Source organism: Triturus cristatus, chromosome 2_2 (genome assembly GCF_964204655.1).
Source record: "Triturus cristatus chromosome 2_2, aTriCri1.1, whole genome shotgun sequence".
Classification (NCBI taxonomy): Eukaryota; Metazoa; Chordata; class Amphibia; order Caudata; family Salamandridae; genus Triturus; species Triturus cristatus.
In genome coordinates this window covers 418,989,629-419,008,338 of record NC_140582.1, presented here as the reverse complement: position 1 = coordinate 419,008,338, position 18,710 = coordinate 418,989,629, and the positions used below count along the sequence as shown (strand labels likewise).

Here is an 18,710-nt window from a genome sequence, read left to right as displayed (position 1 = left end):
ATCCTCTCTCAAACTCATATCTCACCTTTAAAATTAGTTAGTTGAGAAAGAAATGTGGCACTCAAACAGCAGACTATCAAAATCAGAATATCAGAGCTCTACACCTCTCTCCTCTCTCCAGAACCAGTAAATGGCAATTTTTCCCTGTCTTTTTTCACACATATACATGTTAATTACAAATCTCAGTGCTTCCCACATTTTTTCAAATGAAATCACACATTTCTATTGTTTGAAAACTTCAACCCTTTTCCAAATGAACCCTTCCCCCAACTTGACTTCTGCCTGCTACCATAGCAACAGCTCATGGAACACTGCTGTGAGCAGAGAGGTCAGAAGTTCAGCACACAATGTTTCAAATCCAAAGAGCAAGAGTGCTTCACCTGTCAAACCTAACAGCAAATCCAAATTAATCTTCTGTGGGAACACAATTTTCTGAACCAATACAAAACATGCTTCTAAAAATGTACACATACAGCCTAGTTTTAACTGTAAAATTATTTGAATCAGCCAATGAGTTCTTTTTATTTAAAAAAAATATGTATGCCTCCGTTTTACAAATGTCTTTCATTTCATATTGCCATTCTACTGAATGACACCTCCTGAGTGCATCCAGATCTCCTTGAAAGATGTTCACAGTGTGGATTGTAGGTCACAGCTATGTCTTCTGGAGTGAAAAGTATGCAGAAAAAAGAGGTATGGTGAGAGACCTTGCTTTGCCAAATGTAGACATTAAATGGATTGGTCAGAGAGGGTTAAAGTGGCACCAATTATTGCCTTTGGTGAAAACCTTTCGACATCTCCCACAGCCTAACCTTATTATTGTGCACTGTGGTGGAAATGACCTAGGCACTTTAACTGGGGTAGGTCCTGAAATGCTTATTAAGGACACCTTTGTGCAATTGATGTCGCTTTTTCCTCAATCTGCCTTTGTATATTCTAACATATGCCAAAGGCAAAAGTGGAACTGGTCCAACCAATTTTGTCCGCAGATTGACAAAGCAAGAAAGCACGTTAACAAATCTATTTCTGCTTTCCTCAGAGACTATGGTATGGGTTCTATATACCACAACAACTTGCGTTACAACATGCAAGGCATTTATCGAGGAGACGGTGTACATTTCACTGATGAAGGCAACAGAGTCTTCCTCTTGAACTTTAGACTCTGCATCGGTGCTTACTTGTAAGTACCACAAAAAAATACTTCATAAACACAACGGCTCTTTTTAGAGCCCCCTAATATCTAAACACTTAAATTAGATTTTTACTTCTATCTTTTTTATTGTTTTTTTCTGCCGTGCGCGTACGGTAAGCTTACCGTACGCACACACCGCGATTTTTAAAAAAAAAATATAAATGTATTTTTCATACTTTTGGGACCTTCTTGGACCCCCTGACAAACGCTAGGGGGTCTGCAACTCTCTTCGTTGCCCCCTTTTCACGTTCTCCACCTTTGTTTATCAGTGTGAGACACACAAAATGGCGACCCACACTTCCTGATTTCGACCGATTCGAATGTTTACAGTCATGTAACCACCAATCAGAATTAGGCTCGCGCACGGCACCGTGCGCGTACGGTAAGCTTACCGTACGCGCTCGGAGCACGCTTATAGATATATATATTGATTTAAATGCTATTTTCTCAGGACATACTGAACAGATTTACACCAGACCTACAAAAGGCACATCCCTGACCTGAGGACTACCTCTGCCAAATTTCAAGTAATTCTGTTCAGCCGTTCGGGCTGTAGCTTGGACTATAGGTCCAATGGAAAAATGCATGGGAAAAACACGTTTTGGAACCCCCCTTTTTCTAAGCCCCCACTTGACGGATCCCCCCGAGACTTTCAGGATAGGAGCGGAGCGGAGCGCCCCACCTATTTTGAAAATTTCATCAGGATTCGTCTATCGGCGCCAAAGTTATTCAAAATAGAATGTTGCGGATTTCCTATGGAAACACGGTCCTAAATATAACTATCTACTGGCGACCGTCAGTAGATAATATATATATATATATATATATATATATATATATATATATATATATATATATATATATATTACGAATATTCCTCCGCTGATTTTCACCCAACGGCTCTCCCAAGGGATGGACACAGACCCGAAATATGTGCAAGTATTTCTTGTTTATTCCATTGTCGCCATATATATATTCACTTAAAAAACCATAGGTTTCACACATGTTATAGTTAGGTGGATATTTCACTCGTAAAAAACCAATGAAATTCCCCCGTTATAGTTAATTCAGATAACTATAACTCGCGCGCCCGCAATCCTCTGCTCATGACGTCACATATTACATCACTCATGACATGGTCAGTTGCATCACTCTTGACATCACTGATGACATCATCCTTGTGATAGAGTGGCAGTCGCGCGAGTTATAGTTATCTGAATTAACTATAACAGGGGAATTTCATTGGTTTTTTGCGAGTGAAATATTCACCTAACTATAACATGTGTGAAACCTATGGTATTTTAAGTGAATTTGCAAGGTTTTTTAAATGCTAATTCCTAACTATAACGTGTGTGAAACCTATGGTTTTTTCTGTGAATTTGTACGTTTTTTTAAATGCTAAGTTATGTATGTATTATAAATTTTTTGATATATTTTTTTCAATAAACTACTTATTAAATATTATTTTTTTTGTTGCTGGTCCCTGTACATACCTGCACCCTGCACTTTAGCCCCAGTCCCTGGAGGGGCTTGAAAGACCTTGCGGCGGTCCCGCAATGCGGGAGATGGAGAAAGGAGCACTGGACCCTTGTTGCTGGTCCCTGGATGTACCTGCACCCTGCACTTTAGCCCCAGTCCCTGAAGGGGCTTGAAAGACCTTGCGGCGTTCACGCAATGTGGGAGAAAGGAGCACTGGACCTTTGTTGCTGGTCCCTGTACATACCTGCACACTGCACTTTAGCCCCAGTCCCTGGAGGGGCTTGAAAGACCTCGCGGCGGTCACGCGAACGCAGGACATGTGCGTGCGGCGACGATTGGGCGAAGACCGGGCCAAGACGGGCCCATCTTAGACCATCATAGACCGGAAGAGGCCGTGCAGGGCCAGACCCTTTGACTTTGTATGCAAGGTACTGATATTCGGACTCAGTCTGAAACTTAACAGCAGAAAAATATAAAGACAAATATTTATTATTTCCCCAAACATTGCCTGTGCTCTTTACGTTTGGTGGCCGTTACCGAAATTATCTACCTTAGTATTATTGAAATTATCTCTGATATTGCTATTATTGTATTTCCCATCTTAAAACCCGTAGTACACCCGGGTAAAGTGCTAATATGGGGAAGAGAAAAGCGGCAAGTGCTGCTTTAAAAGGGAGTGAAAAATCAGGGGCGCGTTCACCTCAGTCCCTGCTTAGTTACCTTACGGGGGCTGTAGGCGCAATTGAGCAACAAATTATCACAGAGGAGGAGGCATTAAACCCTGGAAATATTGGTTTAGAGGGAGAGAGACAACTGGCTGTACTCACACATGAAGAGCATTCTCTAGACAAAGAAGTTGTTAGAACTACCTCAAATACAAACGGGTGTGTGATTAATCTCATGGATAATATATCAGGGAGCGAACAAGATTATGATACACAACCACCCACCAAGTGAGCGAGAAACCCAGATATTGCCCCCCCTAGAACAGATGATAGTGCCAAAAAAACAAGAGGGGTTCTTCCCTTAACTAGCAATTAGGTTCTTAAAAAGGGTAAATCTAAGGTGACGTGTAAACAGACAAACTGAAAGCTAGTGTTAGTATTAATACCTGTATCCAGAACGAGGTTGAAAGCTTAAAAAAGAGGCTGGAAGCTTTAGACACTTTCCTAAGAGATAGTGTAGGCGGATTATTGCGTAAAGTCGCCACGATTGAGGATGCGTTACTTAAATGTTTAGATAAAGCACAGTTGTCCGAACAGCTCACTGCGAAAGAGTTATTAACTCCCTATGTGGGTGACCAGACTAACAAACTTAATCGTGGGAGGTGTCAGAGGGATCATCATGCCCCAGTACCCAGTGAGGGAGCCCAGCAGGTAACAGACGATTCAGCTCATTATATTCCTTTAGTTAATCAAGAGACCCACCCCCTCGTTATTCCCCTGACTCCGAGTAGAATTAAGTATCCCCCTTTTATAAGTGGGAATAATAATATCCCCAGGTACCAGAATGAAAATGTAAGAGAGAGGACTACAATAAGTCTTGATTTACATCCAGCGGCTACTCTGTATGTAGTGGTACTAGTGAATGTTCCAAAATTACAAGAAAGGATGGTTGATACTTGGGAGATCTTAAGGAATAAGACGATACACTGGCTCGGCTCAAGGACCAGCCTAACTGAGAGGCTATTTGAAGAATTTAAGATGATTAGGAGAGTAAACTGGGTAGGCAAGGGAAGGAAGAATTTGATGGGAGATTGCGTGGTGCTGACCCTTAAAACCCCTCAGTTAGTTCAGCTAATTTTAAGCAGAGCCGAAAACCACACCATTTTAGGGCAGGGTGTTAACCTAGTCCCATTAGGCTTCTTTTATCAGCCCTCTTATAATACGGTCCAGTCATACAGGGAAGCACCAAGTCTGAGCAACAGACCTCAATTTAATCTCCCTATCTATAATCGTTTCAACCCACTTGCTACCCTTGATTCAGTGGATTGACCACAAATCTTGCCTCACACCCAGCCAGCTGTATTAGGAAGTGTGGGGGGCCTTATCTCTGAGAAACTGATGAATTTACCAGAAAGGTGTACAAAAAACTTGTTACATTCGGGGGTTATGATGAATACAGACGGGTCTACAAGTAAAAACTGTGTACATAATACGGGCATAGGTAAAGCTCAGTTTACTCCACATGTTAACTATATATTAAGGAAGTTGAAGGGAGATCAAGGGGAATATAGGGGGAGAGGAACTAGAAGAGACAAGTGTATGATTTTATTGTGGAATGTGGCAGGCTTAAACAGTTAGGTGGCTAATGAGGTTTGGTCTGACTTTGTGGGCAAATTTGAGAATCTTATGCTGCAGGAAACCTGGACGATAGATCCCATCCACATTAACAGGTATAAAACTTTTCACTCCCCCGCTATGGCCTCCTCACATGGCAGAGCAAAAGTGGGTCTCTGCATATATATTACAAATTGAAATTACCTGAATATAAGGAAAATAGAGGCAAGGGTCAAGGATCGATATTACAAGGTTATTAGCTTGCATATAGACCAGATGTCACATGTATTCCTGATGAATTTTTATAATAATGCTCCACCGGAGATTCTTGTAGATATATTGAAATGCCTTGGGAACGATCTGCATAATTTACAGACCCATATACCTAAAAATGTTTTTATTATTTGGGGAGGGCATTTTAATTTCCCCCTCTGTAAACATATGGACAAAGGGGTCTGCGGTATACAGTTTGAGAAAGGAAGTGGTTTTGCCCATTTCCAACATACATGTCTGGGGGATTGTTTAAATGTTATATTGTTTACACATAACCTAGGTTTTGTAAACACTTTGTGTTCGCCTATGGTTCCTTTCTGCCCTACTTTCAACGGCCGAGCCACTTTCTCTACTATAGATTTCATTGTAACATCAAACAGATATGCTTCACGCATTCGAGATTTCAGAGTACATGATATTTCCTTAAGTGATCATTTTCGCCTTAGTATTACCGTGTCAGTGCATAATCAGGAGTTTAAGACGAGAGATAGTACACCACATTGTGTGGAAAATGTAACTTTGCATAGACAGAATGGCTATGCTCTTAGATGGGCAATGGTGGATTCTGAAGTATTTACCAGTACAGTTCTGTCAAAATGTAAAGATAAGTTCCTATCCTGTTTGGACATCCCCTCAGGAAATCCTTGACAGTTTCTCTGTAATTTCTTGTTATATTAAAGAAACACTGTTTATAAAATCTAACAAGAAATTGAAACAAAAAAAAGGTTGGTTTGACACTAATTGTACTAAGGCATACTCGAGGCTTAAACACTTCCTTCACGTGGTAGAAAAAAACAGGAAAATATAAGAAAAGCCAGAAGAGATGATAATAAAGCCTTAAAAGATAGAAGGGTGTCAATCAAAGAGGAAGCATGGCACACGTTATGTGAGGCCTCAGAGAATCATGACTCTTCCACCTTTTGAAAGGCGGTAAATGCGCCTTTCTTGGGGTAGGGTGATGAAGCGCGCTTAGAGATAGCAATCACTGAATCAGAGTGGATTTCGCTTTTCTCCAAATTGTATAACAACACCATGTCAACTGATTCGGATTTGAGTATGAATGTGGAGGTACCTCAATCCTTATCATCTCCAGTGGTCCAGCATTTACTATTTACCTTAGACAAAGTTAATAAGGCAATTAACTCAAGTCAGTGGGGTAAGGCTTCAGGGTTAGATGGAAAACCAGTGGACCTTTTTAAATTTAATTTAGCACTCCAGTTATAACACAGGTTTTTAATGCATGTGGCACACAGGGCCTCATATTGACATGGTATGATTCAATAATTGTTCCTATTTTTAAAAAGGGTGATAGGGCCAACCCAGCCATCATCCAAATTCGTTGTTAGACTCCACAGTTAATGTAGTGGGAAGAATTATATTGGACAAGTTACAGGTTTGGGAGGAGGAGCGTGCAATAATAAGCGATCTACAATATGGTTTCCGCAAAAGCCTTGGAACAATTGAACAGGGTCTCAATCTACATATTCTTTTAGATAAATACACTAAAGGAAAAGCGGAGAAGTTTTTTTTAAACTTTGTTGATCTGACTGTGGCATTTGACTGTGTGATTCACGATAAGGTGTGGCATATTTTAGAGGGGTTAGGGATGGATGTTTTAATAGTTCCTTTTTTAAAACAGCTTTACTCAAAAGCACAGGCAAGGGTTCGCTATGGGCTGGACGGAGAATGCACTAAGCACTTTAAAGTGATGAAAGGTGTAAGACAAGGATGTATCCTTGCTCCTTTCCTTTTCACACTTTATATAAATGGTTTAGAATCAAATTTGATCCAGGAGTGCAAGGATATGCCAACAGTAGCGAATCGTCCAGTCCCCGCTTTGTTGTACGCGGATTACGCGGTTTTAATGGTCTGTACGCCGGTAGCTCTCCAAAGGGTGGTTAATTCGTTTGCGAACTTTATGTCAAATCTTGGCCTCACTATAAACTGTTCCAAAACATTTAGTATGAACTGTGGGGCCGGAAGCAACAGGAAAATTAACATTCTCTTTATAGATTCAAAGGCGATTGAGCATACTTAAACCTTTTCCTATTTAGGAAACTTATTTGAGCAGACGGGATCATGGGTCCAGGCGGTAAAAGCAAGAAAGCTTCTTTTTTTTTAAATCTTTGATGGCTTTATCTAATTTTAGTAGGAAATTGGGAAAAAGTCCTCCAGTTGAATTGCTCCAGATCTATAGAGCCAAGTGTGTAGCTATTGCAACTTCTGGCGCAGGATTATGGGGTTATGCCAATGTAGGCTCATTACAAGTGGTTCAAAATAAGATTTTCAGGTTTCTTTTGGCAGTGCCTGATAGCACCTCAACACATGTTTGCCACCAGGAATTAGGTATGCCCTATTTAGAGGACATTATTAAGATTCATCCAATCCTACTTTGGCATAGGGTATGGTCTGCCGACGAAACTGTTTTTAATCGCCACATTTTGAAGGACGCCCTGGGGATCGACGGGGTTAAATATATAAGATTGTTTGGGTATGTAAAAATGTTTTTTATTAAATTTGGTCATGCGGAATATTTTAGCAACCCAGATTCTATCCGAGGAGTCTCCAGGAAAGAACTTAAAGCTAGTTGTTTGTGTTTTTTGGGAGAAGGTAGATCCACCATAGAAAGGTGTAAATCAACGGTTCAAACCCATTATATTATTATGGCAACTCCAACAATACAACCATATATTTTTCTAGCACCTGGAGATTATGATAGATTTCTGCTATCACGCTTTAGAATTCATATTTTATTTAGATCCCTAAGCTTTCCAGAACAGAACGAACGGTCGAAAATCTTATGTAACTGCCCTTGTGATGATACCTCGGCACAGTCAACAATACATATATTGTTTTTTTGTAAATTTTATACCATGCCGAGAAAAAAAATGGATTATCCCAGTACTGAAAAAACTTAGTTTGAGACAATGCCGACCTGCATTTTTAGCGTTACCAACCCTGGATGATGAATTTAAAATTGCTTCTGTGACAGCTTTTTTTTAAATATATTTTTAAATGTCGTAAAACCTTTATTGTGTTAATTCGTGTGTCGCATTTGTATTTTAAATTATTTATTGAGTACCTGTTGGACTGTGTATTGTACTTTTATGGTCAACTTTTACTACTGACTGACTACTTAGGTGATTTACTTTTAAAAAAGGCATACTGTTGCTAGATTTTTATGGGTGCTGATGTGTCAGACTAAGAAATTTAAAAGTCATTTCAGAATCAGACTTAAGTGTTATGTCCCAATAACCTTAAAACCTTAACGATTGCACAATTATTTTTTTCTTTGAGGTGATCTTAAAAGGCAATGGCACGGTTTGATTGAGAAGAGTCTTGGCATGTGCGGGATGATGTAATCTGACAGCAAAATATTTTCTTATGGTTGATTTTCACAAAATGTCTGTACACAGATTGCAATGGATCGCATTTAATTGTAAGAGGCACATTGTGCAATTTCTATGAAATCTGTTTTCATAAATATATGTTGAATAAAATGTGTATACTGAAGAAAAGGCACTTAATTTTTTTTGGCTTTCCTGTAAGGTCTTTCAATTTGCACGAATGGGAAACAGCAATGGGAAAAAGTGAGACCATGTGAGAGGAGCGACAGACCACTGGCTACGATGCAGTTGCCGTGTTTTAATAAAAATGGGGTCACAGATGCTTGAGTGCTGCCTTCTGTAATACACATAATGCTGATGCACATTTTGCAGCTGCACGATGTTCAGTCAGCATTCGCTCGATTTCATTGATGTGATGTAGGAAAATGGAGCACCTGCATAGAAACTGATGAATAGGAGACACATTTTCAGTGTTTCTACTGGTGTGTCCTGCCCCATGCCACTGGATGACGTCTCTAGTAGGGTAATTTCGTGGAAACGTGTTGCAAAAAATGCAGTACCTAATATATGTTTCTCTACAGCTTTTTCTCCAGTACATTTAATTATCACATTAGTTAGTTAATAAGCTGGAGACAGTACAATTTTCCGCTGATCGTCTGCACTGGGCACACCCTGTGAAGTCGGACATTTGCACACAATAGAGCTATGCACCTCTTTTGCTAATGTGGCCAGTTGGCTTCCAGTTGCTTCTCAGGTGTGATGTGGAAATGAAGGATGTTATTGCTTTTAAAGGTGTCAGTGGATGCATGCATTGTGTAATATTAGTACTTCGGATCCTGCCAGTCACTGAGGGACTCATGCCGACAAAATAATGAAGATTTTTTGCAAAGATAAAACGATGAGGAGATGTTGTCCTTACGTGGTGGACTGGCTAAGTCAAAACACGCAGTCACACCAACCAATAGACACAAAATTGGCTCAGTTTGGGCTTCTTCTGGTCCTATGATGGATGACAGGACACATGTATTGAATGCTGTGTTTTTTTTGGGGAAAAACGTGCCCTCCGGGTTGAATGATATTGGCAGTTGGCTGAAGATTTCAGGAGGAGTAAAGGTAAACATGTAAAGAATTGGGGGCATATTATCAAGGGCTCATCGCCACTTTAGCTGCACTTTTTTGCCGCTAAAGTGGCGATATTGTTATCGCCCTGTGAGCAAGCTGTCGCTAACAGGCGTTAGCGACAGTTTACAGGCGATAGCGGCAGGAATTTCCATCGCCTTGCACACCGGCGATATTTATCGCTAATGACATGCAAGGTAGGCGTTCCTTGACAAAATGTTACAAAAACTCACGCTAACACCACTTTGCCCTATTATCAAGGTTGGCCCGGACCCGCGAAGTGATAAAAAAGGCCTGTTAGGTGCAGGAAGCTAAGACCAGAAAAAAGTTGGTCTAAAAAATGGTGATAACTATTGGCGCCTCATCAATGCAGCTTTTGGTGCAGGACAGCGCTGCAAGCATTGTTGCAGCACTGGCCTGCAACAAAACTACAGTGCAGGAATGCACACAATCAATAAGATAGTGCACATACCTGTGCCCCAGTCATAAAAAGTGTTGCTACGCTGCGACAAGACAGCGTTGCAACACTTCTCACTACGCCTTTGTTGCGATAACATGGATGCGCTGTAATCACTGGACAGCGCTCCATGATGCAAATAATGACAGAAACGTCAGGAATCCTGACTTATCCGCGTGCGCTAAAGTCACGCATTGCTGCAGTCGTGTCACAACCATGCCGCAACTCCAGCAATGCATGGGGACAACCTATCCCTGTGGCACTGCCTCACCCTCATGCCTGCCATCAGGCAGGCGCAAGGTACTGACGCAGTGGCGCTCATGAGGGCTTGCCCACATGTCAGCGTCATTGGAGATCCATCGGTGGTGGTTCCGCTCTGCTGTGTCGTCGTTTGGAAGCATTGGTGGAGTGTTGGTGCAGAGGGAGTTGTTGAGACGTTTTGCGGTTGCCTTGATCCAGCTGCTAGGGGGTGCGATGATGGTGCTGGCATCTGGTGGGCAAGGTGAAGATGTGATTCATTCAATGATGGTAGTGCCAGGAGAGTCCGTTGTTGCGGCTGTAGTTGAAGTACCCGCTGGCGGAGGTGATGTGCTCGACCGTGTGTCCTGCAATGTGGCCTGTTGAGGTGACTTGCTACTTGCGTCTGACAACGGTGACAGGAGCGGGTGGTGCTCTGGTCACTGGGGTAGCCCAGGTGGAACTTGAGTTCACAGAGTTGGATGTCTTCGGTGGAAGGGAGACCTTGGTGTGCAATGAGGTCTACAATGGGATTGGAGAATGGAGGGCCATGGGCCGGGGGGCCTGCACATGAGGGTGCTGTAGAGGATGCAAAACCAAAGGAAATGATGGACGGAGTGTTGAACATTGCAAGCACTCACCCCCAGTCAACTGATCTGGGTTTAATCCACCACTGTTCTTTAGCCCACTCTGCCACCCCAGTTCAGACATGGCCATATGCAAATCAGTCTGACCCTGTGCCTCATGGGAACAGTCCAGCCCGAACTGCCAAGCCATGTCTTCCCTGGACCGGAAACAAGCTTCCTAGGACCGGTTTCTGGCATTTCAGCCGTCTTCAGCCAGGCTTGCTTGAATCCAGTGGCAAAGTGAGCAAGGGACTCACGTCTGAGCATACCCTGCCAACTTATGGCGAACAAAGCAAAACCAAAGGGCTTGGTCCGGATCTGGGACCTGACCTGGTCCATGGTCACCCTTGGCACATTAAAGTGCGTGGTCAGTCGGAGTGTGCCCTGTAGGTGACGGCAATGCCTCCTCCTTGATGTCCGGGGTGCCCCTTGAAGGTGAAACTGCAGCCGTTAGTGATGGCGAAGGCGATGTCCGATACTGAGCAGAGGTTGGTCCTGGCAGGCGAGGTGGGGTACGGGGTTGATGGTGAGGAGGGTGCAGGTGCCGTGGCGGTGGAGTGTCCAAGAAGAATGCACCTTGGGGTTCAGTGCAGGCCAGGGGCAGACGGACGCAAACTACTTAGCCCATGGGTTGCCCTTTGCATGGGAGGCGACCATTACAACGCATGCAATACATCGTTAACAACGCAACTACGACAACGTGGGTGTCTTAACATCGCATTTGAATACAACGCATTCTCAGGTCAGTAATAGGATAATTTTGGGGTGCTTTATGGGGAAAAATATTAAAAATGGGGTGTATTTTGGGGTAAAATATGAAAAATTTGGGGGGTGTTTTGGGGTACAAAAATACAGTTTTGAGGTGTGCATTTGTCTCAAATGTGATTTTTGGGTGTCTTTTAGGGGTCCTAAAATGGAATTCCAGGGACCACATTTGGGTTTGTTGGCTAAGGTTAGTTTTGGGTTGCACTCACTGAAGTGGGAACAGTGATCTTCATGTGTCCGCCATGCAACACATAATCTACTCTACTGTTGCGATGTGCCTAGTATTGGTATGCATTGGAATGGAATGCGATGTCATGGCGTACGTTGCAACCACATATGTGCCTTTGGCACAGGAGTGGTACGCCCACTGTGCATGGGCGCACACCGGCCAACATTGAGAAGTGCAGGGGGTCTGGACAGCTGTGAGGTGATAAAACCCATAAAGAACACTGGATGGTGCATGGACGCGGGGGTGTGTGTGTGAGCGGGTGTCATCAGAAATGTATTGAGGGAAGTCTAACCTTTAATCCGTCTCTCGTGTCTTTGTAGCTCCTGCTCTTCTGCGTCTGCTTCCCTTAAAATGAAGTAGGCAGCCAGGCTCCCTCCCCTGAGTCAATCACAGTGCTGCGATGCAGAGGTGGGATTGGCAATTGGCAATGTGACAAGTCATGCAGCCAAGTGCCGTAGGGGTGGGCATGTTATTCATATAGGCTGTAATGCAGCCTGGATTGCAAACAGGGAAGAGCGCGTGACTGCTTTGGGCAGCCTGAGTGGGCCGACCAAACAGTCAATGCGCACTTCAATGTGCATGCCCATCTGCCCATGCCCTGCTTGGTGTTTGGAGCAGTCCTACCCACCACCCTCACCCTCTGAGGATGCATAACATGAGTACATCAGTTAGACAACGCCTCGACCATGAAAGGCATCCACTTGTGGGCCCCCATCAACCCATGCCCTCCTTACATCTACCAGAGAGTTGCATCCGCCATAACACATGATCTACAATGCACCATCAACACCACCTTCAAAACCGGCACCTACACAGATGACTGGAAGCGTGCAGAAGTTTGACCCCTGCTCAATAATACCACAGCTGACCCCACCAACCTTAAGAATTACTAGCCCAACTCGCTCCTCCCCTTCGCTGGCAAAGTTGCTGAGTAAACAGTCAACAGGTAACTGACACGATTCATTTATGACAACACCATCCTCTACCCGTCCCAATCCATATTGCCAAGCAACCACAGCAACAAGGCTGCCCTACTCGCCACCACAGATGACATATACACCCTCTTGGACCAAGGCCACTCGGCAGCCCTCATCCTACTTGACTTTTCACCGGCCTTCGACACTGTCTCCCACCGCACACCAGTCACCAGACTACACAACGCCAGCATAGAAGGACAGCTCTAGACTGGATCCGATCATTCATCACCGGAAGAAGCCAAAGGATCAGACTGCCACCCTTCCCCTTAGATCCCACGTAAATCACCTGCGGAGTCCCAGAGGGGTCATCTCTGAGCCAAACCCTCTTCAACATCTATATGGCCCCCTCGATGCCATCATCCAACAACACAGCCTCAACATCGTATCCTACGCTGATGACACCCAGCTCATCCTCTCCCTCACCAAAGAACCGAGTACCGCCAGACTCAACTTCCAGAAAGGAATGCCAGACGTCGCAGTCTGGATGACCAACAGCTGCCTGAAGCTCAACACCGAGAAGAAAGTAGTCCTCGTCCTTGGAACCACACCTTCAGCATGGAACATCAGCAGTTGGCCTCTGCCCTCGGAAGCCCACCTACCCCTTCGGACCACGCCAGAAACCTTAGCATCGGACTCGACCCATCCCTCACCATGAAACACCATCACCTCCAGCTTCTTCAATACCCTCTGCGTCCTCCATAAGACCTTCAAAGGGATCCCCCCAGATTCAAGGAAGACAGTCACCCATGCACTCATCACCAGCAGACTGGACTATGGAAATGTACTCTACGTCAGCATTTACAAATCCATACTCCGCTAACTTCAGACATTGCAGTGCACCACCGTCAGACTTGTCCTTGGCATCCCCCGGAACAAACACATCAGCCAACACCTACGTAGACTCCATTGGCTCCCCGTGGAGTAAAGAGTCACATTCCAAATCATCACTCACGCCTACAAATGCCTACACAACAACGTAATCTAAATGACAGAATCAACTTCCACGTACCCCAATGAGACGTCAGATCTTCCAACCTCGCACTGTCCTAAACCCCACACATCCACAGAGCCAGAGCAGTCCAAAGATCCTTCTCCCACATTGCATCCAGGACCTGGAACATACTACCAGCAGACATCAGAGGTGCCTCCTCCCTGAACACCTTCAGGAGCACCCTCAAGACCTGGTTCTTCGGCTATCAGATCTGCGCCGCCCCGTGCCTTGAGACCCTCACGGGTGAGTTGCGTGCTTACAATTCCCCTGAGTGATTCATTGATTGAGTTACAATAATGTGAAGATTGTTCCTCTTCTGCATTGCTTGAGGTGAGGTGGTGGGGCAATGCTCTTCCGCCATAGCGGTCGAGACACCACTGGAGGTGCGCCATCTATGTATAAAAGTCATTAGCGACTCACCCCCCGGTCCTCCTGCGCTACGCGTCCCACCTTCTCCTTGCCTGGACATTGACCCCGTGGCACAATCCACTGCACTCTCTCCAAATCTGTGACTCAGCCAGCGGGAGCCTGAGCCAGGTGGGATTTCACTGGGCTGAGTACAGCAGTCACCTTCATAGTCCGCTGGTGGACCTCCCGATGCAGTTGATGCAGCAGGTCTCCCTTAGGCGTTTAGTTGCAGCACTCAGACAACACAAGTTGGGCATAGAACAGGGGCCTCACCCTCCACAGCGTTCAGCCATCCCAACATCATCCATCCTGTGACGCAGGGCGATGGTGCTGGAGCGGGTAGTACAAAATTTTGTATACCCCCCTCATTCTGCATGGTTTTATTAATCGGAATAATTAACTAATAGTAATATTATTATTTGTTTGAAGTGGAAGACTTACCAATTATATTAACAAAAGAATTAAACGTGGGATTTGCATTTTGCATGGCTAAACTAATTGTTTACTAACATATGTACGCATGCTAATGGTAGAAAATTAGATTATTGCATGATATATGTTGCTTTTGTGATGTAATTGTAAGTTGCGCATCACTGAGTGAGTATAAACGCTTTGAATGTTGCTATTCTGATAGCTAATTACTTACACATAAGGGAATTAGTGAGGGTTTAACATTTTATTAGCCATTTCTATGTTTTACTTACGTTTTTGTGTTTGTTTTGCTTAAGTTGACCATTTGGGCCTTCCTTAAGATGGCTGACTGAGACGTATAACGTGACTGCTGCTGTCTCACGAGGTTCTGGGAAAGTGCGCATGCGTCATCGCCAGCAACAATGGCCTCTTCCTGACCCCAGGAGAAGATGTTCCTACCAAGGACACTCTGGGAGCTTCGCCAGGACTACAACAATGGACTGTCTTTAAAACCGGAACCAGCAAGTGCGATGACTTAATCTTGCGGACTATGTGGGAACTTTACCGAGCGACCCCAAATCCACCAATGAGGACTGTCTAAAACCCCAATCTTGATACATTTTGAAATTAGTTTCATTATAAAAGTAGGTAGAAAAGTGAATTAGAGATCTCTCTTCTTTGACAAACTTCATTTCCTGACGTTATGCTGACGGAGAGGACGATGACACTGCTGGACAGCTTTTATCCTGAATCTATGAGAGACTGAATTGCGGCCTGACTTTGATGAATTTAAAGATTTTTCCACAACTTGACTGACTTAGAGGATGACTGTTAGCCAGATTAGTTAAATATAATGTTCTGTGGTTTGGAAGATGATTTTCTAACAATTTGCAATTTAATTAGATAAATGATGTTTGATTAATTGAAATCCGTGTTGTGTCGACTATTTGAAGAAACTAGAATAAGAGAAGAGTATAGATAAATGAATTGAATCACTAAATCATATATACAACTAACTGATTCATCACCCAATGAGGGGAATATCACAAGGTTGGAGTTAAAAAGTATTCAAAGATATTCCTTTCATGTCAGCGTTTGGAAACTTATCCCTCTAGGGAAGCAGATCAATGAAGTATGAGTGTTGGTGTTATGGGCCCCACCAAGGAATATATTTGAGTGAAATTATTATTGCGGTATTTGGTCTGTGACGAAGGGGGAATTTGATGTTCCACGCTGCAAAAACGGCACCCACCGTTAATAATCCACTCCGTGCACACAGGTGTAGTGGTGGATTGTAGTATGCAATGCGGACCTCACTACGTTGGTGTGCAGCAGCGCCTCTACCATTGACTGCTCCAAGGTGCGCAAGACGGACTTCTCATGCAGGTCAGCAACGTGTCTCCATGCTACCTACCAGACTTCACCACCAGGTACGGGCAATCGTCGCACATCAATGTCTCCCACCACGGGTCATCGACTCCACAGCTACTCCACATCTCACTCCATGCACCAGATGCAGGTCCGGCAAGGCTTCCATGCACCAGACGCAAGTCCAGCGAGGCATCCAGGCTCCAGGCACAAGTCCAGCGAGGCATCCAGGCTCCAGGTGCAAGTCCAGCAGGCATCCAGGCACCAGACTCAGGTACAGCGAGGCATCTAGGCTCCGGGCGCAAGCCCAGCGAGGCATCCAGGCTCCAGGTGCAAGTCCAACAGGCATCCAGGCACCAGATGCAGGTTCAGCGAGGCATCTAGACACCAGACACAGGTCCAGTGAGGCATCCAGGCTTCAGGCGCAAGTCCAGTAGGCATCCAGGCTCCAGGCGCAAGTCCAGCAGGCATCCAGGCACCAGACGCAGGTCCAGTGAGGCATCCAGGCTCCAGGCGCAAGTCTTGCAGGCATCCAGGATCCAGGCGCAAGACCAGCAGGCATCCAGGCATCAGACGCAGGTCCAGCGAGGCATCCAGGCACACAACGTAAGCCCAGCGAGGCATCCAGGCTCCAGACGCAAGTCCAGTAGGCATCCAGGCTCCTGGTGCAAGTCCAGCAGGCATCCAGGCACCAGACGCAGGTCCAGCGAGGCATCCAGGCTCCAGGCGCAAGTCCAGCAGGCATCCAGGCTCCATGCACAAGGCCAGCAGGCATCCAGGCACCAGACGCAGTTCCAGTAGGCATCCAGGCTCCAGGCGCAAGTCCAGCAGGCATCCAGGCACCAGACGCAGGTCCAGTGAGGCATCCAGGCTCCAGGCGCAAGTCTTGCAGGCATCCAGGATCCAGGCGCAAGACCAGCAGGCATCCAGGCATCAGACGCAGGTCCAGCGAGGCATCCAGGCACACAACGTAAGCCCAGCGAGGCATCCAGGCTCCAGACGCAAGTCCAGTAGGCATCCAGGCTCCTGGTGCAAGTCCAGCAGGCATCCAGGCACCAGACGCAGGTCCAGCGAGGCATCCAGGCTCCAGGCGCAAGTCCAGCAGGCATCCAGGCTCCATGCACAAGGCCAGCAGGCATCCAGGCACCAGACGCAGTTCCAGCAAGGCATCCAGGCTCCAGGTGCAAGTCCAGCAGGCATACAGGATCCAGGCGCAAGTCTAGCAGGCAGCCAGGCACCAGACAAAGGTCCAGCGAGGCACCCAGGCATGAGACGCAAGTCCAGCGGGGCATCCAGGCTCTAGGCACAAGTCCAGCAGGCATCCAGGCACCAGACGCAGGTCCAGCGAGGCATCCAGGCACGAGACGCAAGTCCAGCGAGGCATCCAGGCTCCATGCACAAGTCCAGTAGGCATCCAGGCACCAGACGCAGGTCCAGCAAGGCATCCAGGCTACAGGCGCAAGTCCAGTGAGGCATCCAGGCTACAGGCGCAAGTCCAGTGAGGCATCCAGGCTCCAGGTGCAAGTCCAGCAGGCATCCAGGCTCCAGGTGCAAGTCCAGCAGACATGCATGCACCAGACACAGGTCCAGCGGGGCATCCAGGATCTCATCCTGATAATCCTGGATGTTGTTGATGTGTGTAGCACTTGGCCCTTTTATGCTCAGATCTGCATTTCACTTTTCTTTGTACATCTTTTCTATGGTAGGTGGACTTATAGGCTATTTTTTCAAAGTCCACACTTGCGGGTTAGCATGCGTTTTATTGTCGCTACAAGCTTATCACTGGATTCTGCCCGCTATTGCCGGTTTACCTTTCGCCATCTCTCAGCGGTTAGCATCAGTTTTCGTGGAAGCTATCGCCTGTTAGCGACGTGTTGATAATACGTCGCTAACAAGTAAAATTAAAAGGGCAATAGACAGCGATAAAAAAACTAACGCTAATCTAGGTTAGCGATAGTTATCGCCAGTCCTTGATAATATGCCCCATGGTGTGCTTTTGAATAACGGATAAGGATTAGCAGGTCGTTATGGTAGGAACTAGTTGCATGACCACTCACCCCTTGGCAGATTTATTCTGATATTTTCTTTTAAAAAGAATGCTAGTTTTTAGTGTTATTATCTGGGCGATGGGCTGCCATTTATGAAAAATAATATGCATTTAATTTGTACAATCTCAGCTGAAGAACTGTGCCATACGTGTGCTTAAATGGTTACAATGTATGTTTTTCTTAAAGCGTGAGCTGCCCCAACACAAACGTATGGTAGGCCATTTTTATCAAGAGGATTTAAGATCTTTACTGCAGGACATGTACATTTCTAGCCTAGCTGATATACATGTAAGGAATTAGAGTGTCTTGCGACACCCGAAAGATGTCCAAAAATACATTCTTTCTACAAATATTTGCCATTGCTAGTTTGTACTAGTGTACCTGGCTTTAAGCCAAACTTCAACCATACCCCTTGCAGATATATAATTAAACATGTTTACATGTCACGGGGGGGAATCAGCCCATGTAATCCAAGGTCCCAGTTGTGATTATGTTTATGTGAAT

The 18,710-nt window shown here is 45.1% G+C and overlaps 1 pseudogene; it reads right to left on the bottom strand.

The window, feature by feature from the left end:
• The window catches only part of LOC146862307 (meckelin-like), a 120,480-nt pseudogene extending 102,501 nt beyond the window's left edge, over positions 1 to 17,979 (bottom strand).
• Between the last annotated feature and the right edge of the window lie 731 nt (positions 17,980 to 18,710).